Genomic DNA, 25,099 nt, shown 5'->3' on the forward strand with positions numbered 1-25,099 from the left:
AGCTGGATAAGTCTCCCAGACCAGATGGATTGCACCCTCGGGTCCTGAATGCAGTAACGGTATAGATTTTGGAGGGCTTGATAATGATCTTTCAGGATCATTAGATTCAGTTTTGGTCCTGTAGATTGGTAAATCACGTCACCCAACAATTCAAAAAGGGTGGGAGGCAGCAGAAAAGAAATGATAGACTTGTTAGCCTGGCATCAGTGGTTTGGAAGATGTTGGAGTTGATTATCAAGGATGAGGTTACTGATTACTTGGAGACATATGACAAGATAGGCCAAACACAGCATTGATCCCTTAAGGGAAAAATCTTACTTGACAAACCTATTGGAAATCTTTGAAGAAGTGACAAGCAGGCTAGATAAAGGAGATGCAGTGAATGTGGTGTGTTTGGATTCGTAGAATCTCTTTATCAAGATGTTCCTCACGAGGTTATGTAACAAGAGCCCATGGTATAACAGGAAACACACTAGTGTGGGTAGAGCACTGACTGATTGCAGGAAGCAGAGTTAGAATACAGGGATCCCATTTTTTAAAAAAAAAATATTTTAACATATAAGCATACATTTAAAAAATGACAATTACATAATGATTCATTTGTATACAAGTAAACGCAGAGGAAAAAAAATAATGAATAAAAACAATATATAAAACTCCAATAGTTATTTTCAGTACCTGAAACTATTGATAAGAATAATCTATACAACCATATCAGAACAATTTATTGAAATAATTTGATAAAATAATAAAATGAAAAGGAAAAAAAAAGCAAAAAAAAGCTAAAAACTAATCTAATCCCTACCTCGAGTCAAGGTTACTTTACATGTTTAGTAATGAAAAGAAAATCTATAATAATGTGGAATCACTGGTGACCCCAGGAGAACAGGCAAAACATATCCAAAACATATAGCAATTATTAATTCTTCAGATTATCAAAAGAAATTCTAAGAATGGGCCAAACAATTTCATAAATTGAAACTTTATATCTTTAATATTATATCTGATTTTCTTTAAACTTAAATAAGACTTGATATCATATAGCCACTGTGTATGAGGAGGGAATGAATCTCCTTTCCATTTCAATAAAATAGTTGTATGGCTGTATATGTAGTAAAAGCTAAGACTTTTTCCTGAGATGCTAATAAAGGTTTATCTGAGTCGCAAGAAAAACCAAATAGAGCAATTAATGGGCAGGATTCAAAATTAATTGTGGAATAGGATACAAGAGTAGGGATGTGACGTTGAGGCTTTATAAGGCACTGGTGATACCTCATTTGGAGTATTCAGAGCAGTTTTGGGCACCTTATTTAAGAAAGGATGCACTGACATTGGAGATGGTTCAGAGGAGGTTCACAAGGAGGATTCCAGAAATGAAAGGTTTACATTATGAGCTCTTGGCCTGTACTTGTTGGAATTTGAGGGGGAATCTCATGGTAACATTTCAAATGTTGAAAGGCATGGACAGAGTAGATATAGAAAGGTTGTTTCCTATGGTGGGAGAGTCTAGGACAAGAGGTGACAATTTCAGGATTGAAGGGCATCCACTTGAACAGAGACGTGGAGGCTTTTTCTTTAACCAGAGGATGGAATTTGCCGCCAGGAGTTGTGGAGGCCATGTCATTGGATGTATTTAGGTTCCTGATCAGCCAGAGATCAAAGGTTATGGGGAAAAGATTGGGCAGTGGGGCTGAGTGGGAAAATGGATCAGATCATAATTAAATGGCGGGGCAAAGTCTGGCTGAATAGCCTATTTTTGGTCCCATGTCTTATGCAACTACAGCATTTAAAATGTTATGCATTCCAGACCAAACAAAATCAGAAACAGAAACATTTGTTTCTTAGTCAAACATCAGCTTTTGCTAGGTTTTCACAACTAATCCAAAACATTGAATGTGTGCAAATTTAGTAAGGCCCCTTAGAAAAGCCCCTCAGGGAACGTTAGTTAGGAAGGTTCAATCATTAGATATTAACTTTGAAGTTGTAATATGGATTCAACAATGGTTGAATGGGAGATGCCAGAGAGTAGTGGTAGATAACTGTTTTGTCAGATTGGAAGCAGATGACTAGTGGTGTGCCTCAGGGTTCAGTTTTGGGTCCATTACTGTTTTTCATATATATTAATGATCTGGATGATGGGGTGGTAAATTGGATTAGTAAATATGTGGATGATATTAAGATAAGCAAGAGCTCTGGATAGTGAAGAAGGGTTTCAAAGCTTGCAGAGGGATTTAGTCCAGTTAGAAGAGTGGGTTGAAAGATGGCAGATGGAGTTTAATGCAGATAAATATGAAGTGCTACATTTTTGTTGGGCTAATCAAAATAGGTCATATATGGTGAATGGTAGGGCATTGAAGATTGCAGTAGAACAGAGGGATCTAGGAATAATGGTACATAGTTCCTTGAAGGTGAAATCACTTGTGGATAGGGTGGTGAAGAAAGCTTATGGTATGTTGGCCTTTATAGTATAGGAGCTGGGATATCATGTTAAAATTGTACAAGGCATTGATGTGGTCAAATTTGGAGTATTGTGTGCAGATTTGGTCACCAAAATATAGGAAAGATATCAACAAATTGGAGAGAGTGCAGAGAAGATTTACTAGAATGTTGCTGAGGTTACAGGATCTAAATTATTAGGAAAGGTTAAATAAGTTAGGTCTTTATTCTTTGGAGCAGAGAAGGTTGAGAGGGGATTTGAATGAGGTATTTAAAATTATTAGGGGTATAGATAAAGTGGACATGGAGAGGCTTTTTTCCTTTAAGAATGGGGAGATATAAATAAGAAGAGCTGAAAGTTAGGGGGAAAAAGTTTAGAGGAAACATGAGGGGGGACTTCTTTACTCAGAGAGTGGTGAGTGTGTGGAATGAGCTTCCAGATATATGTTGGAGGAAGGCTCGATATTGGCGTTTAAAGAGAAGTTGGATTGTATATGGACAGCAAAGGAATGGAGGGTTATGGGTTTAGTATAGGTCAGTGGAGTTAAGTGGGAGAAAGTATTCAGCATGGACTAGAAGGGACAAGTTAGTCTGTTTCTGTGGTGTCATTGTTATATGGTTATATATAGTTATATAAAAATAAATAGAATGAATAATCTAATCTGCATCAGGCAGTTCTGCCATTCATTCCTTTCTCCTCTTAGTATAGTGATTAGAATTCTTTACTACAATCTAAAATGTTGATCAATAATAATTTCATTAAAGAAAATAAAAATATAAATAATTTAATTAGAGAAAATATAAATATAAAAGCACAAGCAAGCAAATAAAAGCCTTTTTGTTGAAGACTTTGCAGCTGGCAGTTGTGTTGTTTCAAGGAACACAATTAAAATTGCAGCTATTTCTAATCTGATGAATGCAATTATGAACTATTGCCTATCGTGAAATAAAAATTATTCACATAATCCATGAAGAAACATTCAACTTTCTGCCACCCAACTCAGCTCAAATCTTGTTCTGTTATTTCATCACAGCACAGAATGAAGCCCACAAAGTAAATATGATCCACTTCACTTCCAAGATATTTGTCACGTGCATTTGCTAATAGCTATTGAGGAACATCCTGTTCAGGCCTGCATGACCTGCCCAAACTCTGATGCGTTGGCAGTTATTCAAAGGAACTTCACTAACGACATAGAGTAAATATAAATCTGGGCCTCTGAATTCAAGCTTTGACAATTTACCTTGCCTGATAGCTGCAGGTTCAGTTTGCAATACTGCACCAATCCAAAGAAATATTTCAAGCCATTAAAGAGAATGAAACTTAATAATAGAAGGAGCAAATGTTAAGCACTATTGAGTGTTCATGCCAAATCTGTTATCTGCTTTCAAACTAACAATAAGAAAATATACAATAAAAATAATTGGTTAGAGCTTGTATGTGCATTTTGGGCTTAGCTATAGGACTAGTCAGGATGTGTCACACCTTACTTAAATCACAATTGAAATAAGCAAGCCAGGCTCTCTCAAATTTGCAGGCTATACTTAATTTAAAATTTATAGATACAGCACAGGATCATGTCCTTCTGCCCCACGAGCCCGTGTGGCCCAAATACAAATCCTGTACGTTTTTGAAGGGTGGGATGAAACCAGACCGGCTGGAGGAAATCTATATGGTCAGAGAGAAGGTGCAAACTTCTTACAGACAGAGCTGGTTTCGAACACAGGTCATTGCACTGTAATAGCATTGAGCTAACTGCTACACGAACCATTCCACAGTTAATATAGTGTAGCTAAAAGAGAAACTACTTCAGGAATCTGCACATAGACCCACTTATTAAATCAACTATGATGCATTGCAAAATACCTTCTGTTGCAGGACTGTTAATAGTATTTTTATTACTAAACTATACAAGTGAAAAAAAGTATAATTATTGACACTTTTAATACATGTGGACTATCATCTTTTTATACAATCGCTAGTTCTGTAACAATTATGCATACATATCTAAGGAGCTATATCTTCCTCTCATTTCATAATATACTCGTGTGGTTAAGAACCATCTGGAATACTTAATTCAGCATTCCTGGACTTTGAATCAGTACTCCACTTCAGTTGTAGAGCTGAAATTTCATGTTCTCTTTTTCATTTGTCAGAATTTTACTGACTACTTGTAAAATACTGTGAGCTAATTCATAACAGTTCTGAAATAAATACAAACAAGAGGACATGGGTTTAGAGTGAAAGGGGAAAAGTTTAGGGAGATCTTCTTTACACAGAGAGTGGAGGGAGTGTGGAACGAGCTGCCAGCTGAAGTGGTAAAAGTGGGCTCAGTTATCACATTAAGAAAAATTTGGAAAGATGCATGAATGGGAAGGGTTTGGAGGTCTATGTGCAAATCAGTGGGACAAGTCAGAATAATAGTTTGACACAGACTAGAAGGGCTAAAGGGCCTGTTTCTGTGCTGTAATGTTCTATGGTTCTATTCAAAATTCAGAACGCATTTTAACATAATTTCCTCAGCCTCAGCATTGTTTGCATGTTGCTTTTATTTGCTTGTTCCTTCTCTGTATTTCACAACTTCTACATTACTTTGTCCATGTTCTCATTCTCTAACTTCTCACATTCAATCATTGACCAGATAACCTCACTTATAGTTTTTCCCCATGGACACAGTTGTTTTATCCTCCCCACCCCCACACTTCCTGTACTTAACAAGATTCCTTTGCTTTCATCCGAAATCTGACAAAAGGTCTCCAACACGAGACTTGGACTCTCTCTCTTTCCATAGATGCAGAGTATTTCCAGCATTTTCAGTTTTTATTTTGCTCATATTTGATTTATTAACAACAACCAACAAAAAAGCTTCAATGAGGAAGAAGACCTATTTGGTTTTCTTTTTCCTGTTTCCTTGCTTTAGATTGGACCACTCAAGATGTGGATCCAACTGGCAGATAAAATGATTTTTAATTTCCTACAGCATCTTGCAGTCATCATCTGAATTAATGTACAGAGCAAAACAAAGAATCAAGAGGTTGTTGAACAACTATGCTCTGAATCACAAACATAATGGTTTGCTTTTAATCCAATTAATTAGCTGTTAAAATGTTGGTGATCATATATGATAATTCCACACTGTATTATTTTCAGCGTCATGTCCTCTCAGGTTTAAAAAATAAATTTGATCATCTTAAAATCAAATATCACATCAATTCAACACAGAGAACTAGCACCTTGCATCAGATTTATGAAAGAAAGCGGCTCCTTTCAATAAATAGAGTAAAACATGAAAGTCTGCAGACCACCGTTATTTAAGTAAAAACATAATGCTGGAGATACTTTATATCACAAAGATAAAGAGGCAAAACTAATATTTCAGGCCTGATCCCTTAATCAAGGTATAACCAAAATGTAGGCAGGTGTCTGAATAAAATGGTGGGAGGAGAACAGGCCCACAGACAAGTAACAGGTGGATAAGGGAGGGAGGGCACAACAGAAAATGGGAGAGCGCAAAAATGGCCTGCACATCTGCCCTGGCCCCCTTCTGCCCCAAGACACCACAACAAAAACAGGATAGCCATTGTCCTCACCTACCATCACACCAACCCGCTGTATTCAACATATTATCTTTCGCACTTTCTGTCACCTACACACATCTTCCCCTCTTCTCCTTCCATAAGGACCGCTCCCTCCAGGACTCCCTTTTCCACTCATCTCTTTTTATTAATCACCCCTTTGGCACCTTCCCCTGTGACCATAGGAAGTGCCAAACTTGCACCCACACTTCCTCCCTCACCTCCATTTTGGGCCCCCAAACAGTACATTCATGTGAAGCAACACTTCATTTATCAACCTGCAGGAGCCACCTACTGCATCCAGTCCTCCTGTGTTGGCCTTCTCTACATATGAGAGAGACACAGACTGGGAGTTTGCTCCACTGACCACTTTCACTGTGTCTGCACCAATGATAGGGATCTTCCAGTGGCTAACCATTTCAATTCTGCACCCCATACCCATGCCGACATTTTTGTCCATGGTCTTGTGCACTTCCAAATCAAAGCCATCCATAAATTGGAGGAGCAACACCTGACTGCGCACTCTCCAATCACATGGCATTAACCGATTTCTCCGGGTACTGCAAGACCACTTCCTGTTCTCTCTCCTCTATTCCTCTGCCTCTTTTCCTGCAGCTCTCCACTTCTTTTCCTCACCATCCCCCACCCCGAGTTTGCTGTTTTGCCCTGCCCTTCTTTATCAACCACTTGCCTAGAGGCCAGTTCTCTTCTCCCTGCCTCTAACCTCACTATTTTATCCAGAAGCCTGCTTACATTTTGAAGGGCTTAGGCCCAAAACATTGGTTATGTTTTTTCACTAATATAAACTACACTTTTTGACCTGCTGAGTTTCTCCAGCATTGTGTTTTTACTTAGTTCACTAAACACCTTCTTTAAGTAACTGAGACCCATGAGCAACTCTCACCATCTCACTCACTGAAAACTTTCTTTTGCCCATTGTATTGTAAGTTAGAGCCTCCATTCTCAACCTCTTTTTGCAGCATTGCCCACCCTACCTCCCACCAAGGTTTTCTCAAAATTTATGGGCTTTTCCCTCTGAAGCAGTGAAGTTTTAATTTCTTCCATACTTCTCTCCAACTAACTACATTTTTTTTTTAAAAGTATGTTACACGAGGTGAAAAGAAAACAATGCAAATGTGCTGTGACCCCCCCCCCCCCCACCATGAAGGCCATAGGGCCCCTGTTCTGAATTGTTGATTTAAAGATCTGATTAGTTTTCCTGTCAAGAACATTTCTGAAGCATAAATGTCCATAACAATGAAAATAATCTATTATGGAGAAGATAGAAAGAGAATGGAGGCATGATGCCAATTCCACTGGCAACAAAATTTTAAAGTAAGCTGGCTAGATGAGACATGGATTGCAGTGTAATGAATGGTTACACCCATTTCTCCCAAATTCTTATTTTCCAATTTATGAAAACATTTTGTACCATTGTGCAATCCAGAAGCAGTGCCATTGACAGAGTACATTGAATTAATTTAACTTGCATTCATAGTCATTAAATGTTAGTTAAACCCTGACATTGAAGTTCATCTTAAACTGGGCCATGGCTTCGCTGTTCAATTCCTTCCAATGGTTTATAAGCTCAACTGTCTTACGGAGCTTTACTTGTAATTTAACATCTATTTTTGAATTCTGCTGCTTGAAGATTTTTTTCTCAAGATAATTAGCAACTTAAACCAGTTTGGACAAACAGAAACCAACAGTACTTCATACAAGTGAGTGGCTGAATTAGTTAGTGATTTATTAATGAACAGTTTGCCATAAATTTAAGAATACAGAAGGCCTCCAAAGCACCAGTAGAGAACAGAAAAATAAGGAAAAGCTTCCAATTGACATATTCAACCTGTCATTTAGCATAATGCCAACCTTGCATCCTGCAAGTTATATTGTGGTGGTTGGTGTTCAGGGTTTTGTGCGCTGAAGTACAGTGCCACCTAGTGCTCAGGCATAGAGTGCCACTGGGGCAAATCTTGCCAATCTGGAGTAAACAATTAATCTGGAACTGCTGGCTTCCAACCACCAAATGTTTTGTAAGCTTTTGGTCACTACACATGCAATGCAGAATGCAGAGGTCTAAGATTTATTGAGTGACAAATGGTGCCACATCTGTCACTGCACTCAACAAGGAATCCACCCATCAAGCACAATCTTGCTAGGATTCCCCAACATTGGATAAACCAGCATTCCAATCCTAAACCAGTTCAGATCTTGCAAAGGAATGGTGGCCCAATTAATTTCTGCAGAGAAAGGGTATTTTTCAGTTTCGATTAATGCAGAAGTAAGGATCTTTTTCAGTTTAGATTGATGTTGATTAGAACATCAAATACATTAACATTAATTAATACATAAATACAACTTAGGTATCTGCACCTGTCTTGGCACAAGATTTAACCAAGGACAGCAAGAGGCTCCATGGTGTGTGTTGCCTGGTAATGACAGCCAAGCTGAAATTCCACTAGCCCTGACAAAAGATAGCAAGAGGCTCCAAAATGTATGCCTGCTAACAGCCTGACTGATCAATGGAGACAACGCTGGTGGAAGCGTTTTAGGAGCTGTAGGTGATGCCAGTAGAGGACCCATGATTCAGAGCAGAACAGGAGTGTGGGTATGACAACGGCTCTGTATACGCTAATCTTTGTGAGGTTTTTCAGTTGGTTGTTTTTCCAGACTCTTTTGTGTAGTCTTCCAAAGGCGCTTTTTGCCTTGGCGAGTCTGTTGTCTATCTCGTTGTCGATCCTTGCATCCAATGAAATGGTGCAGCCGAGATAGGTAAACTGGTTGACTGTTTTGAGTTTTGTGTGCCCGATGGAGATGTGGGGGGGCTGGTAGTCATGATGGGGAGCTGGCTGATGGAGGACCTTAGTTTTCTTCAGGCTGACTTCCAGGCAAAACATTTTGGCAGTTTCCCCAAAACAGGACGTAAAGCGCTGAAGAGCTGGCTCTGAATGGGCAACTAAAGCGGCATCGTCTGCAAAGAGTAGTTCACGGACAAGTTGCTCTTGTGTCTTGGTGTGAGCTTGCAGACGCCTCAGATTGAAGAGGCTGCCATCAGTGCGGTACCGGATGTAAACAATGTCTTCATTGTTCAGGTCTTTCATGGCTTGTTTCAGCATCATGCTGAAGAAGATTGAAAAGAGGGTTGGTGCGAGAACGCAGCCTTGCTTCACGCCATTGTTAATGGAGAAGGGTTCAGAGAGCTCGTTGCTGTATCTGACCCGACCTTGTTGGTTTTCGTGCAGTTGGATAACCATATTGAGGAACTTTGGGGGGCATCCGAGGCGCTCTAGTATTTGCCAAAGCCCTTTCCTGCTCATGGTGTCGAAGACTTTGGTGAAGTCAACAAAGGGGATGTAGAGTCCTTTGTTTTGTTCTCTGCACTTTTCTTGGAGCTGTCTGAGGGCAAAGACCATGTCAGTAGTTCCTGTTTGCGTGAAAGCCGCACTGTGATTCTGGGAGAACATTCTCGGCGACACTAGGTATTATTCTATTTAGGAGAATTCTAGCGAAGATTTTGCCTGCAATGGAGAGCAGCGCGATTCCCCTATAGTTTGAGCAGTCTGATTTCTTGCCTTTGTTTTTGTACAGGGTGATGATGATAGCATCACGAAGGTCCTGAGGCAGCTTTCCTTGGTCCCAGCAGAGCTTGAAAAACTCATGCAGTTTGGCATGCAGAGTTTTGCCGCCAGCCTTCCAGACCTCTGGGGGGATTCCATCCATACCTGCTGCTTTGCCACTTTTCAGTTGTTCAATTACCTAATACATCTGGAACATTATCACATGGAAAAAAGGCAGGTTTATAAAAGAGACACGTTGAGCTTGCAACACGTTATGCCAAATAGCACATTGACAGTGGTGAAGTATTTCTCTCACTGGCTACTTGAAAGTAGTTTCACAATGGCTTCAACATGTGTAATCTAGCCATCTTGTTGGTCAAACCAAACAAAGCAGCCTGGTCAGGAACATTACAAGCCCCTGGCTTGCTTAAAATAATCCCACACAAATGAAAGAACAACTGATTTATTCTGATTTATCTGATCCAATTTATTCAAAACAGGGATCAAAGGATTTTGTTATATTAAGGCAATCAAGGATTAAACTTGAATATGTAGGAAAACGATATTCATGTAGAGAAGCAGCCATAAACTTGGTAATGTCTGGGCAACCTTGAATGGCCAAATGTTCTACTCCTGGCCCAAATACTTGTATTCCTACCTGAACTGCAAACAAGTTCAACGATTGAAGACAGAAGAGCACTTGATTGGGCAACTGAGTTCAAGTTCAAGACAAAAGGGTTGAAAAGGCAAGTCTCAGCAGATAGGAGTTGATTGGGCATTCAAGGTCAGGTGACCCAAACATCACTCAAAAAGTGAACGACTGTGCGGCGGACTGGTCATTGTTAGAGTGGGCTGAGTCAGTGTGGCAAGGCTTTGTCTCAAGAGACTTCGACAAGAAGAGGCTAAGGTGGTGGTGCAGGAGTTGAAGTAAGAATGGACCACCCTATTTGAGGAACAAAAAGGATTCAGCAGGTAGGCACAGGTTTTAGTTATCATATTTTTTTTCCTCTAGTCATAGATAGTGGGAATGGGAACCAAGGCAGAGGAATGCTCCTCTTCCAGCAGTTTCCCTGATGACTCCATCTACACGAAGCACATCCAGCTGCAGCTCCTGACAAGACAAGTTAAGGAATAGGAGCTGGAGTTGGACAAACTCTGGATCATTTGGGAGACAGAGGGGGTGATAGACAGGAGTGAGAGGAACACCCATTACACCTAGGAGGCAGGAGGTGGATAAATGTGTGTCAGTCAAGATGGGAAAGGGAACAGACAGGCACTGCAGGGAACCCCTGTGGTTATTCCCCTCAACGTGTTCCATTTTGGATACTGGAGAGGAGGAAGGTGGGGGGGAGGGGGGGAGAAGTTCTTACCAGAGGCAAGCCATGGCAATCAGCTTTCTGGCACAATGTCTGGTCTGTGGCTAAGAAGCAAAGGAATGAGAAGAAGTGAGTTGTAGTGATTCCATAGTTAGGGGGACAGATAAGAGGTACTGTGGAAGAGATAGAGAATCCTGGATGATTTGTTGTCTCCCTGGTGCTAGGGTCTGAGATATCTCAGATCAAGTTCTCAGGAGGTAGGGGCAGCCAGATGTCATGCTCCTTGTAGGGACCAATGACATGGGTAAGAAGAGTGAAGAGGCCCTGCAAGGAGAGTTCAAGGAGTTAGGTGCTAGGGTGAAGGGCAAGACCTCCAGGGTGGTGATCTCAGAATTGCTACCCATGCCACATGCTAGTGAGGTTAGAATAATGCAGCTTAACACGTGGCTAAAGACATGGTGCAGGAGGGAAGGCTTCTGGTTTCTGGATCATTGGGTTCTCTTCCTGAAGGTGGGACCTGTTCTGACAGGATGGTTTGCATCTGAACTGAAGGAGGAATAACATCCTTGTAGGAAGGTTTGCTCGTGTTGCCCTGGTGGGTTTAAATTAGATTTACAATGGAATGGGAACCAGAGTGCCAGAACAGAAATAAAAATGGAGGAGGGAAATGATTATGTAAAAATTGCATACACTGATAGAAGTCAATGGGTTGAACGTGGTGGAAATGTTCTCAGGTGTATCTATTTCAGTGCAAGGAGTATTGAAGGAAAGGCAGATGAGCTTAGAGCATTGATCGGCATGTGAAATTAAGACATTGTGGCCATTAGTGAAACTTGGTTGCAGGAGGGGCAGGACTGGAAACTCAATGTTCTGGCTTTCTGGTGCTTTAGACATTATAGAACTGGGAGGGGGTGGGGGGGTATGAGTGACATTGCTCATTAGGGAAAATATCACTGCTGTGTTCAGGCAGGACACACCATAGAGCTCATCTACTGAGGCTATATGGGTTGAGCTGAGGAACGGGAAAAGTACGTCCACACTCATGGGATTGCATTATAGACCGCCCAATAGTCAAAGAGAACTGGAGGAGCAAATCTGTAGAGATAAGCAGATAGCTGCAGGAAATACAAGGTTGTGAACTTAGGAGATTTAAACTTTCCATATATTGACTGAGACTCCCAGACTGTAAAATGGCTGGATGGCTTGGAGTTTATCAAATGTGTTCAGGAAAGTTTTGTAAATCAATATATAGAGGTGTCAGTCAGAGAAAGTGCAATACTGGATCTCCTATTAGGGAATGAGATAGGACAGGTGACATAAGTATGTGTGGGGGAACATTTTGGGTCCAATGGTCATAATTCCATTAGATTCAACTTAATTATGGAGAAGGATAAATCTGGGCTTGGGTTGAGATTCTAAATTGGAGAAAAACCAATTTTGAGAAAATGAGAAAGGATCTAGATGCATGGATTGGGGTAAATTGTTTTGGGCAAGGATTTGCTAGGTAAGTGGAAGTCCTTCGAAGATAAAATTTTGAGAATGCAGAGTTAGTATGTTCAAGTCAGGATTAAAGGCAAGGTTAGCAGGCTAAGTGAACTTTGTTTTTCGAAGGATATTGAGAATCTTGTTCAGAAGAGAGCTGTATAGCAGGTACAGGCAACATGGAGCAAATGAGGTACTTGAGGAGTATAAAATTTGCAAGAAAAACCTCAAGAAAGCAGGAAGACTAAAAGAAACTAGGCAATGTGAAGAAAAACCCAAAGGGTTTCAACAGGTACATTAAGAGCAAATGCATGGTAAGGGACAAAATTGGTCGCCTTGACGATCAGAGTGGTCGGCTTTGTATGGAGGCAAAAGAGATCAAGGAGATCTTAAATGTGTTTTTTTTTCCCATCAGTATTCACTCAGGAAATGAATACGCCATTGTGGGAAGTAAGGAAACAAGTAGTGACGTCATGGAACCTATACAGTTTAAAGAGGAGGAAGTGCTTGCTGTGAGGAGTGCGGTCAGTGGGATCTGGGAATATAGACACATAATTCCTTGAAAGTGGTGTCACAGGTGGACAGGGTTGTAAAGAGAGCTTTTGGCATATTAGCTTTCATAAATCAAAGTATTGATATAGGAGTTGGGATATTATGTTAAAGTTATACAAGACACTAGTAGGATACCCAGCATTGCCCAGGAAATAAACTCTCAGTTGTTGACTACATGGTCCAAACAAAGTACCCCCAAAAAAATGGTAATTCTGCATAATTTTTTTTTCTCTGTTTTCTGCTGTCTGCTGTCTGCTCCTTGTTTGTCTGGAGCCTGAGCCTGAGCCCTGAGGCAGGCCTGATTTTGTTCTGTTTACCTCCCCCCCCCCCCACCCCCCCACCTCCCACCTCCAGCCTGCCCCTTGCCTGTCTGGAAGCATCGACAGTGAGGTAGGTGAGAGGCGAGACTGATGTTCCTTTGATATCTCATGCTTTCTCCTTTATCTAACTCGATAGCAGTGGTTCTCAACCTTTTTCTTTCCACTCATGTACCACTTTAAGTATTCCCTATGCCATCAGTGCTCTGTGATTAGTAAGGGATTGCTTAAAGTGGTACATGAGTGGGAAGAGAAGGTTGAGAATCACTGCTCTAGGCCCAATTGTTACTGAATTATTTTGCTTCAGAAAAATTCTCATTGGCCCATTTCCTTTAGAGTTAAGAAACAGTGCACATAATTTGTTAATTAGGTACAATTAAAACAATGGTTTTCAAACTTTTTCCTTCCACCCACATACCACCTCAAGCAATCCCTTACAACTCACAGCATCTATGGCATAGGTATGTGAGTGGAAAGAAAAAGGTTGAGAACCACTGGTATACAGGCTTGTGAAGAGTTTCTGCCAATGTTGCTTTGCTTTTTTGGACCTATATTGAACTGGGTTTGGTTTCTGAATGTACATTAATGCACAACACTGTAACTAAATGAGGTGTTCTTAGTCCAAGTTTAATTTTTTTGAGCTTCATATGACCTTAAAGATTAAATTCAATGTGGTCATAACATTCAGCATCAAATGTCACCCCTATTGGACCTCCTTGGACATATCTAGAGTGCTCCATATTGATATGCATGGAGACAGACAAACAGACAAACAAACAAAGATGCACAAATATATATTAGATTGGTGAGGCCAAATTTAGAGAATTGTGTGCAGTTTTGGTCACCTAACTAAAGGAAAAATATCAATAAGGTAGAAAGAGTGCAGAGACGATTTACTAGGATGTTGTCTGGACTTTAGGAACTAAGTTACAGGGAAAGCTTAAGCATATTAGGACTTTATTCCCTGAAGAGTAGAAACATGAGTGGAGATGATCAAGACATTTAAAATTATGATGGTATCGACAGAGTAAATGTAGATAGGCTTTTAGGTGAGATACAAACCAGAGGACATGGGTTAAAGGTGAAAATGGAAAAGTTTAGGGGGAACATGAGGGGGAACTTCTTCAACCAGAGAGTGGTGGGAGTGTGGAACAAGCTTCCAGCTGAAGTGATGAATGCAGGCTCAATTTTAACATTTAACAAGAATTTGGACAAATACATGAATGGGAGAGGAATGGAGGGCAATGGACTGGTTGCAGGTCAGTGGGACTAAGCAAAAACAATGGCTGAAGGGCCTTTTTCTATGTTGTAATGTTCTGTGGATCATTTTCAGTGCTATTGGCTGCTGTCCGGGAGTGGGGGGGGGAAGGTTTAAAAAAGTATTGGAAAACGTGTGTCAGTGATTGGGATGTGATTGATGAGCTAGATGCTATTCTACTACACTTCCTGAAGTGAAACAGTCACCCAACACACACTGCAATTATTTTCCAATATATTAGCTTAAATAATTTGTGTAAGTGACTTGAAATAAATTAGTACCTACTAAACTCCATATCACATGCATCAGTGCCTTGAAGAGAACTGTCTACCTTTTACTGTTTTCTTCTATTTTTGTGGTTGCAGAACACTCAATGAAGTTGGGAAATCAGATTATTGTCAATACAGTAATGAGGGGCAGAACAAAATAGGGATGAATATCATAAAGCTGCAGATGTTGGAAGTACAAACTAAAAACTGGAAGATTAGCTATCATCTGAGATAAAACAAGTTAAAATTTCAGTAATTAATATTTTCTCTTTCTTAGATGGTGTGTGTGTCTCGCTCTTACTCTGTCGGTCTCTGTGTGATCAGAAGCTCCTCGTTACTGAAATACGAAGGGACAGAAAACTTAAATATTCGTCAATTTTGCATAATTAATCCATTTCAAGAATCAAGTGGGATTTCTTAATTAAAGTTGTTCATTCACTGAACCATGCCTGCTTCTTGCATGGCTCATTTCATTATTGCCACAGTAAAAGTACAATGTCCATAAAAGCATAAAATCAATTTTCAGTTCATCACATGATGTAAATAATTATGACTGGTTAATTCAAAGAATATTTCCAGTCTCCTGCTTAAAAAGGGTTCTGGAAATATTTCATGCAGTATTTGAGACAAACTGCAATGAAGGATATTTCATACACCAATGAGTTGCATTTATATAACATTTATAAAGTAGTAAAAGCTCTATGGAGGAATATTCTCAGACATGATTGAAAACCAAGCCATGTTAAAAGCTATTTGGACAAGTAACAAATAATTAAAAAGAGAGAAAAAACCTAAAAATAGGAAGTACAGAATTTGAAAACTGAAGGAAAGAAAAGGGGATGTCCTAGATGCACTAGACTATAAAACTGAATTTATAATACTGTCATGTTTATTGGGCAAGAGAAGGTTAAAGAGATAAGAAGGTACAAGTCCATTGAAAGATTTGAATACAGGAAGTACACACCTATTTGGAGCCTGCCAGGAACTGCCTTCACCAACTCTTTCCTATCCACCCCCACCAACCATAAATTTCAAGCAACATTTTCAACCTTTTCTCATACCATTTTCCTTGCAAATGTCTGGGTGCAACCACTCTTTCCCACTCCCACCACATCCACAGTGAGTCCCCAAAAGATCTCTGGATGTAGATTTATTGTGAGAGTCCATACATGATATATAACCCTGAGATTCTTTTTCCTGCAGGCAAGGCAGAATTATCACTTATTGGTCATGCAAAAAAAACTGTACACAATGTAAACAAAAAAAGAAATGAACTGTGAATTAGACAGAAAAAAACAAAGAGCAAAATAAAAAAATGAGTCTCTGATTGAGGAGCCTGATGATGGAGAGGTAGCAGCTGCTCCTATACCTGGTGGTGTGAGTCTTGTAGAACCTATATCTCTTTCCTGAAGAGAGCAGCAAGAACAGTCTCCCGAGGAAGTAGAGGTGCTGACATGCTTTTGTCATAATGCCATTAGTGTGATGGGTCCAAGAAATATTTTCGATATAAGTGACTCTGAAAAACTTAAATTTACTCACCCTCTTTGACCCCCAATGATCACTGGATCGTATACCTTTGGCTTCCTTCCTGAAGTCAACAAACAGCTCCTTGGTTTTGGTGATATTGAGTGCAAGGTTGTTGTTGTTGCTGCACCTTTCAGCCAAGTTTTCAATCTCCCTTCTGTATGTTGACATATTGTCCCTTTTTATACAACCAACTTCTGTCAGCAAATTTGTAGATGGTGTTGTTATCCTTAGCCACATCGTGGTAGATGTAAAGTGAGGAGAGCAGGGGGCTAAGAACGCAGCCCTGTGGTCCTCTGGTACAGATGGAGATTGTGGAAGTGATGTTCTTATCAACCTTCGCTGATTTTGGTCTGCCGTCACACGCCACTAGCTTTACCACTGTTCAGTGTGTCACACCAACTGAAATAGGGAAAATGTGCTGAAGTCTATCACTGGCACAACCACCCTAATTCTGTTTTACAAATTTTCCTCAAGCCCTTGTCCTTTTCATGTAAACTGCCAGCAATATCAGTCAAGTACTTGTGACTATATGGAGGAATTTATCTGTCATCTCTTGTTACCGCCACAGACAAATGTAGTGCTCTGCAGTCCCCTGTGGAGCATATAGAAATTTATGCCACACTATCACAACAGCAAAGGCCTCAAGCCCCTTTAAACCTCATCTTACAAATCCACAAAATATATAGGCTCTAATTTGCAGCATCCTATGACATGCAAGATTTGGCACATAGGGAAAAGTATTGACAAGGTCCTACCTAGTCTAATGGCATAATCAGGCCTCCAGTTATATTATATAGAAAGTGCAACTCTATACCCTCAAAAGTTAATTAATGGAATGTTGATGATAATGCTATCTCTGTCAGTCTGCAATCATCTGCCCAATCACTCATCAAATAACTGTGTCCAGCAATACAAAGGGCCAAGCTTGGCTGTTCCCCAGCTGCAATGAAGCTGGTTCATTCTTAGAAAGGAAGAGTCAGAAATCTTGGGCCACATCTGCCCTGATTGACTGTTGGATATCAAGCAGCTTTCATCTCACGAAGCACACTACCTGAATTACAAGGGAAGATTTGTATTCTTTAGTTATCTCCATTCATACTCTGGTACATTATATCCAAAACGCCAACATATACAAGCCTAACAAAGTGAAAACTCTCTTCAATCTTTTGAATTTTGAAACCTCATGACACTTAAAAATTGAGAACTATGACAAATGCATTTCTTTTTTTTTTTAAACTGTATTTTTGTCCTCATGTTATGGAATTTACCTGAAAGGATTAGTTCCAAATCACACTTCAGCCTTGCTCCATAAAGAAAAGTACAGTTACGTCCATTTCAGTCGCTCAAACAAGTAAGAGGAGGGTTAAAAAATAAACATTGAGAATTATGTTTCCATCTATGTCACACCTTCCCACTGCCATCAAGTAGGAGACAGATTTTGTTATCATGTTTAAATAAAGGATCCAGAAATTCAAAGATCGGTAACACTTAAACAGCTCTCCATTGAATGCACTAGGTTGAGGCATTCCACCAGTGAAACAAAGGAGTTCACTGCGTAAGGACCTGAGGAACAAGCCATGCAGGAGGCAGCATTTTTATTACAGGGCACTCAGGGTAGGGAGGAGGCTTTGAGGGTACAATTAACATCCTTCTCAGAGCCACATGTCCCTTCTATATGTGTTAGTCCTCTTGCTGTTTCTCTCCCCCACCTCCCCTTCCCCCCGCCCCCAACCATTGCTTCGCTTTGATTCAGACTCTCCTTCCTCTCCCCTCCACATCACCAATGGAGGCAAGATTCACCTTCCCACTGTCAATGATCTCTGGTTGATTCACTGGCAAGTCAGCAAGGCCAAAAGAGGGAAAGTGGACTGAGCCCCTTCATTGGTTTTAGCACCATCTTGTCCACTCCATGTTTTCTCCACAGAAATGCTCCTTTGCACTGATTCATAGTGAGCTCATTGTACATATAATCTTTTGTTCAAGATCAAAAGTGCATTATCTATTTGTAAAATATGTAAACATTACAATGATTAACAGATATGGGGATAGTGCCGGAGGATTGGCGCATTGCGCATGTGGTTCCGTTATTTAAAAAGGGTTCAAGGAGGAAGCCTAGCAACTATCGGCCTGTAAGTTTGATGTCTGTGGTAGGTAAATTAATGGAGAAAATTCTTAGAGATAGTACTTATAAACATCTGGATAGACAGGGTCTGATCAGGAGCACTCAACATGGATTTGTGGGAGGAAGGTCATGTTTGACCAATCTGATTGAATTTTTTGAAGAGGTGACTAGGAATGTGGATGAGGGTAGCGCAGTGGATGTTGTCAATATGGACTTCAGTAAGGCCTTCGATAAGGTACCACATGGAAGGTTAGTTAAGAAGGTGCAGTCTTTAGGTATAAATTTTGAGATAGTCAAATGGATTGAACATTGGCTGAAAGGGAGAGGCCAGAGAGTGGTAGTGGATAATTCTCTGTCAGGTTGGAGGCCGGTGACCAGTGGTGTGCCTCAAGGATCTGTATTGGGCCCATTGTTGTTCGTTATATACATTAATGATCTAGATGATGGGGTGGTGAATTCGATTAGTAAATATGCAGACGATACTAAGATAGGTGGAATAGTGGATAATGAAGAAGGTTTTCAAGGATTGCAGAGGGATTTGGGCTGCTTAGAAAACTGGGCTGAAAAATGGCAGATGGAATTTAATGCTGATAAGTGTGAGGTGCTTCATTTTGGTAAGAAGAATCAGAACAGGACATACGTGGTAAATGGGGGAGCATTGATGAATACAGAAGAGCAGAAAGATTTAGGAGTAACGGTACATTGTTCCCTGAAGGTAGAAACTCACATGAATAGGGTGGTGAAGAAGGCTTTTAGTATGCTGGCCTTTATCAATCATTGCATGGAATATAGGAGTTGGGAGGTGATGTTGAGACTGTATAAGACGTTGGTGTGGCCTAATTTGGAGTTCTGTGTGCAGTTCTGGTCGCCTAATTATAGGAAGGATATAAACAGAGTGGAGAGAGTGCAGAGAAGGTTTACCAGAATGTTACCTGGGTTTAAGCATCTAGAGTATAGGGAGAGATTGGACAGATTAGGTCTTTATTCTTTGGAGCGTAGAAGGTTGAGAGGGAATTTGATAGAAGTATTTAAGATTATGTAAGGGATAGACAGAGTGGATGTGGATAGACTATTTCCGTTAAGAGGAGGAAAGATTAAAACAAGAGGACATGAGTTAAGAATTAAGGGGCAGAGGTTTAGAGGTAACATGAGGGGGAACTTCTTTACTCAGAGAGTGGTAGACATGTGGAATGAGCTTCCGGGAGAAATAGTGGCGGCGGAGTCAATTGTATTATTTAAGAAAAAGTTGGACAGGTATATGGATGAGAAGAAGATGGAGGGTTATGGGCATTGTGCAGGGAGGTGGGACTAGAGAAGGGTGTTTGGTTCGGTGCGGACTAGAAGGGCCTAATGGCCTGTTTCCGTGCTGTAAATTGTTATGTTATGTTTTATGTTAACAAACTTGTGTTTGAAACAATATAAACTAGATGTATTGTGTAGTACTTAAAGTATACTCTGACTTTAAATGAAATAAATACGAATGGCAGCAGCAGACATCCCACCTCGTACACCCATATCAATTCTTGGCCAGGCTAGAGTTTGATATTAACCACTTGCTTAAAGCATCAATCATTCTATTATTACGCTTTGGTGAATTCCCTCTCAATGTCATCTTGATAATGGAAAATGTAATGCATTCAATCTTGCTGTGTGGCCAGTATGCAATATTTCAGCTAAAGGGGAGCCAGCTTTCATGCAGACAATTTCAGGGATTGCCTAGCACTCTGCCAGGCACTCTGGGAAGATGCCTTAATTGTTATCACAATGTATGTTGGTCTCCTTTCAATGTTCTTATGTTAAAGAAAATAAATGTAAGCTATCAAACAAACATTGAAAGACTAAATCCATGTTCAATGTCAGATGAATTTCAAGGCTTTAACTTGATATACTTACTTCAAGGTTTGTGAGTATATAAAATTATTCCACTGGACTAATTCAACCAGCTGTGAACCTTAAGGATATGGATGTGCTAATATCTGCTCTTGAATTTGTTTTTTTTTTAAACTAACCAGGCTTATGAAATACTTTGACAACATAAACATTTTTTATATAAATATGGGAAACTGTTTTATCCCTCACACAAAATTCACACACAATGCCAGAATGATAGCCATATGAACTGAATGGTTTGTTGAGATATGTAAACCGTGATGTTAGCAGAATTTCCAGCTCTCTTGCGAACTTCAAGGCGTCAGAGTCCTCAGGAGAGGCAGATTTGACAGAGGAATCTGTGCAAGGTCCTGAGGAACAAGCCATTCAGGAGGCAGCATCTTTGTTGAAGGGCACTCAGGGCAGGGAGGAGTCTTTGAGGGTACAATTGCCCTCTTTCTCAGAGCCAAATGTTCCTTCTATATGAAACTACCAAGTCCTATTTTTCAAAATAAAGATTCCCTTCAGAATACAGTCTTAGCTTCTGCAATGTACCAGTGTGTCATGTCTTGGTTATCGCAGCAGGGATGACTTGCATTGCTCCCAAGTGTGAAGGTGTTCCAAAAACAATACAGAGACTCATTCGTTTGCTACGAGAGATTAACTTGCCAACCAAAAACAAAGCCTTGCAATACTCTCAGTTAGGGATCCCTTTACCTTCAGAAGCCTTGTTGACCACTTCTCCCATGACTTGAATGTCACTGGTCTACACAAAAGTCTGGAGACACAGACGAAGCAAGAACACAATGCTGGAGAAACTCAGCAGGTCAAACAGCATGCTTTATATAATCAAAGATAAAGATAAATAACCAACAATTTGGGTCCGAGCCCTTCATCAAGGTTTGACAAAACGTAGTCGGGTACATAAACAAAATAGTGGGGGGAGTAGCAAAGGGAGGAACTCAGTCCCAAGGGCAGGAGGTATTAGTTGGATAAAGGAGGGAGAGCATACCAGCAAGCCTGGGGTGGGGAAGGCCCTGTGAATGGACAGGAAAGAGAGTGGAGAGCTTCTTTCTTGACAAGAGACCTAACCAATCACCTTCTACCACCAGCCACCTCTGCCTGGCAGAACTCGTTCTCACTTTTAATAATTTCGCCTTTGACTCATCCCACTTAATCTAAGTCAAAGAAGTATCCATGGGTACCAGCATTGTTCCCAGATAGGTTTGCCTGTTTCTGGGCTTTGTGGAGGAATCCACGCTGCACGCCTACACAGACAAGGCCCCTCAACTCTTCCTCCGCTTGATGACAACATCGGTGCAGCCTCATGCAATCATGATGAGCTCGTCAACTTCATTTGCTTTGCTGCTAACTTCCACCCTGACCTCAAATTCACTTGGTCCATCTCTGATGGCACTCTCCTCTTCAGCTCAGGAGACCAGCTTTCCACTGACATTTTATAAGCCCACCAACTCCAACAATCACCTCAACTACACTTCTTCACATCCTGCAACTATTCTATTCTTTTCTCCCAATTTCTCCAACTCTGTTGTATCTGTTCCCAAGGTTCTCCAGTCCGGATCATCCAAAATGCCCTCCTTCTTCCACAAACATGGTTTTTCTTCCACCATCATCAATTTAGCCCTTATCCTTTTCATCTCCATTTCCTGCTAATCTGCCCTAGCAACAAATACAGGATTCCCCTTCTCCTCACCTACCACCCTCCACATCCAACATATTATCTTTGGCAATCTTCCCATCTCCACTTTCCATAGGGACGACAACATGACTTCCTCGTCCACTCATCCCTTCCCATTACTCGCCCCCTTGGCACCTTCCCCTGCAGCCACAGGAAGTGCCGCACTTTTGCCCACATCCCCCCCCCCCTCACCACCATTCAGGGCATAATATACAGTCCTTTCCAGTGAAGCAACACTTCACGTGTATCCACAGGAGTCATTTACTGCACCCGGTGCTCCTGTTGTGACCTTCTCTACATTGGAGAGACTGGACGCAGACTGGAAGATTGCTTTTCTGAGCAGCTTCATTCTGTCTGCATCAGTGATAGTAATCTTCCAGTGGCCAACCACTTCAATTCTGCACCCCACTCTTACACTGACATGACTGTCCATGGTCTCGTGTTCTGTCTATCCAAGACCAAATGAAAACTGGAGGAGCAACACAATGTTCGGTCTGGGCCCTCTCCATTGGATGTAATTAACATCAACTTCTCCTGTTTCTGTGAGCCTACTCTTCATTCTCCCTCCCTCCCATTCCCTTAGTCTTCTTTCCTCCAGCTCTCCATTCCCTTTCATCATAGAGCATTCCTCCTCCCCCTGGTTGCTGTTGTGCCCTCTCTTCCTGATCCACCTATTACCTCCTGCCCTTGGGACTGTACTCCACCCCCTACTATTTTGTTCAGGCACCTGCCTACTTTTGGTCATACTTTGATGAAGGGCTCGAGTCTGAAAAGTTAGTTATGCATCTTTCTTTGTAATATCAAGTACACTGTTTTATCTGCTGAGTTTCTCCAGCATTGTGGTTTTAATTTGAAAACTCTGCAGCATTACATGCCCCAAAAATGGATCAACTACCAAAGGGGCAACCTTCAGTTTTTGATAAATTAAACTTTTTACAATCCTACTCAAAGAGCCATTTGGCTGCACTGCAGGGCTCCCAAGATGCAAATATTCATAGAAAGAACTCAAATCTTGCAGACACCGTCAACCAACTTCTGCCACTTGAATATCAGATTTTTTTCCCTTTTTTTTTTAAAGTCATTTCTCATCTGATGCACACAGAGCTACTTCTCTTTTTGTAGGACATCTTTCAGCTCTTTTATCTGCTTATTTCAGAGGGAAAAATCTGCTGGCACTAAAGTGGTAGTCAGGGATGAAGGCTGACTTTATTTGCAGAGTAGATAGATTTACAGGAGGCTTTCATGAATTAATAGTGAACCAAGGAAAACAAGTTTGAGATTTTCTATAATTATTCAATTTTACCACACAGCCTTATTAAAAGCTGCTTCATCTGTTGGTGCCAATCTATTATGGTTGTTTCAAATCTACATAGTTGAAGATTGTAAATTTTAAAAATAATTGGTCAACTATTGATGTAATTTTCATCAAATGGCCAGAGGCAAAAGGCACTGGATTCATTATTTTCTTAGACCAAGTAGTCTTTTCCAATGCCTTGTTTTGGATGTTGCACATGCAAATCTCAACACCAAACCATAGAATGCTACAGCATACAAAACAGGACATTCAGCCCCTCTAGTCAGTGCTGACCATTATTCCACTAGTCCCATTGACTTGCTCCCATTCCATAACCCTCCAGACCTCTCCCATCCACTTATCTATCCAATTTATTCTTAAAACTTAAAATCAAGCCCACATTCACCACAACAGATGACAGCTCATTCCACACTCCCACCATTCTGAGTGAAGAACTTTCCCCCAATGTTCCCCCAAATCTTTCCCCTTTCAGCTTAATACTATGACTTCTTGTATTTCCAATCTAAATGGAAAAAGCCTTCTCATGTCCACTCTGTCTATACTTCTCATAATCTTGTAAATGTCCATCAAATCTCCCCTCATTCTTCTTCGCTCAAATGTATTTGAGACACTTATTCTAAATGTATTAGAATGTCCTAATCTATTTAATCTTTCCCTATATCTCAACTCCTGAAGAACTGGCAGCATTCTAGTAAATTTTCTCAGCACTCTTTCAATCTTATAGATATCTTTCCTGTAGTTAAGTAACCAGAACTGCACTTAATATTCTAAATTTGGCCTCACCAATGTCCTAAACAACTTCAACATAACATCCCAACTCCTAGAACTCAATATTTTGATTTATAAAGATTAAAATGCCAAAAGTTTTTTTTTTTACAATGCTGTTTACCTGTAATGCTACCTTCAAGGCACAATTCCCAGATCTCTTTGGTTCTCTGCATTCCTCAGTGCCCTATCATTTACTGTGTATGTCCTATCTTGATTTGCCCTTCCAAAATGCAATGCCTCACACTTGTCTGCATTAAACTCCATCTGTCATTTTTTTTTGGCTCATTCTCCCAGTAGGTCCAGATCCCTCTACAAGCTTTGAAAATATTCCTCACTGTCAACAATGCCTCCTATCTTTGTGTTATCAGCAAACTTGCTGATCCAATTTCCCACATTATCATCCAGATCATTGATCTCAACAATAAACAGCAATGGTCCCAAATCAGATCCCTGAGGCATACCACAAGTAACAGGCCTCCAATTTGAGAAGCAACCATCCATTACCACTTTCTGTTTTTCCCACACTCCCGATTTCGAATCCACGTTACCTTGGGTCTTAACCTTCTGAACTAACCTCCCATGTGGGTCCTTGTCAAAGGCTTTACTAAAGTCTATGCAGACAACATTCACAGCCTTCATCTACTTTCTTGAAAAACTCTACAACACTGTTTCTGAACCTTTTGCTTTCCACACACATACCACTTTAAATCCCTATGCCATCAGTACTGTGATTAGTAAGGGATTGCTTAAAGTGGGAAGGGAAGGTTTAGAGTCTATGTCCTAGACCTAGTTGTTACTGAAATAGTTTGCTTAAGAAAAATTGTCACTGGCCCATTTCCTTTGGAGTTTCAAAACCGTGCACATCACAAGTCAATTACACATGATTAAAACAGTGGTTTTCAAACTTTTTCTTTCTACCCACATCCCACCTTAAGCAATCCTTTGCTAATCACAGAGCACTTATGTCATTGGGAATACTTAAAGTGGGATGTGAGTGGAAAGAAAAAGGTTGAGAACCACTGCTCTACAAGAT

General features: G+C 40.5%; 1 protein-coding gene across 8 annotated transcripts in view; it reads right to left on the reverse strand.

The window, feature by feature from the left end:
* The window catches only part of LOC138763236 (microphthalmia-associated transcription factor-like), a 296,887-nt gene that overhangs the window by 256,172 nt on the left and 15,616 nt on the right, over positions 1-25,099 (reverse strand). Inside the window, exon 2 of one of the 8 annotated variants that reach the window (XM_069937075.1) lies at positions 16,306-16,692. The exons of the other annotated variants lie outside the window; for them this stretch is intronic. The gene's annotated coding sequence lies outside the window, so the exon portion shown is untranslated. The remainder of the gene's footprint in view (positions 1-16,305; positions 16,693-25,099) is intronic. 8 annotated transcript variants of the gene reach the window in all.

The sequence above is a fragment of the Narcine bancroftii genome, chromosome 5 (genome assembly GCF_036971445.1).
Source record: "Narcine bancroftii isolate sNarBan1 chromosome 5, sNarBan1.hap1, whole genome shotgun sequence".
In the NCBI taxonomy this organism is placed as follows: domain Eukaryota; kingdom Metazoa; phylum Chordata; class Chondrichthyes; order Torpediniformes; family Narcinidae; genus Narcine; species Narcine bancroftii.